Below are 1046 nucleotides of genomic sequence, written 5' to 3'. Positions count from 1 at the left end.
TTACTTTCCAGTTGTGTAAAGACCCCTTTTTTGTTTTGTTTTGTGTTTAGTGGCATATTAGTAGATAACCACTAAGTGTGGTTCAAGATGCTTACAGGGATTCTATTGCATCTAGAGATAGATGCCTGGTCAGGAAGTAGTTCTTAGAGCTGTTAGCTCTTAGCTTCTGATAATTAAAGTAAGCTATGTGTAAATGCAGAATGAGAGAATACTGATGGATCATGGCTTATGTATGCAACAGTTAAACATTTTTATTAGCTAAGATTTTCATCTGGCCTAATTTTTTTGCCCTTTTCTTTTGTACATGAGGATTCCTTCATTTGTATGTAATAGAAACAAAAGGTAAATTAGATGAAAAGCTAAGTTTTTAGATTTGACTTTATGACATTAATCGTGCCAGATAATTTAAATTACAAATTATTGAAAATAGTTTTTTTAAGTGGAATTTTGTCTCATTTTACATAGGAGTAATCACTAAGATGTTAACAACTACTTTTATTTTATGGTATTTGTATCAGAAGTGACCAGTTGTTTTTTTTTTTTTATTCTTAGTTGTAGAAATAAGAAGAAGCAACTGTACAAACCATGTAAGTAAACAGTCAAATAGTTAAGAAATTGATAGTTTGACATAAAAGTTGTCTCTCTTGATTTCTTTAAATTGCAATGTGGACCCAGTGGTGGTAGCGTGAACCTCTTTTTGTGGATTTTCTAAATCTCTTCTATTTTCCTAAGTATTAAATTTATCCAGAAAAGTCTTTAGTTTAGTGTGTCCACTTTTAAGGATGTCCGATATTTAAGTTACATTTCAATAGTCTGGTTGTGGTAAAAAGATCTGCCTTAAGGCTGGGCATGGTAGCTCATGCCTGTAATCTCAGCACTTTAGGAGGCCGAGGTGAACGCATCATCTGAGGTCAGGAGTTCGAGACAACCATGACCAACATGGTAAAATTCTGTCTCTACCAAAGATACAAAATTAGCCAGATGTGGTGGTGGATGCCTGTAATCTCAGCTACTCAGGAGGCTGAGGCAGGAGAATCACTTGAACC

At 34.4% G+C, this 1046-nt stretch overlaps 1 protein-coding gene across 1 annotated transcript in view; it reads left to right on the top strand.

The window, feature by feature from the left end:
• Nucleotides 1-1046, top strand: part of AGAP11 (ankyrin repeat and GTPase domain Arf GTPase activating protein 11) — a 31426-nt gene that overhangs the window by 4563 nt on the left and 25817 nt on the right. Inside the window, exon 3 of the mRNA XM_011950436.1 lies at nucleotides 553-587. The gene's annotated coding sequence lies outside the window, so the exon portion shown is untranslated. The remainder of the gene's footprint in view (nucleotides 1-552; nucleotides 588-1046) is intronic.

Source organism: Colobus angolensis, unplaced genomic scaffold (assembly GCF_000951035.1).
Source record: "Colobus angolensis palliatus isolate OR3802 unplaced genomic scaffold, Cang.pa_1.0 Scaffold307, whole genome shotgun sequence".
Taxonomy (NCBI): Eukaryota; Metazoa; Chordata; class Mammalia; order Primates; family Cercopithecidae; genus Colobus; species Colobus angolensis.
This window is presented reverse-complemented; position numbering and strand designations above follow the sequence as displayed.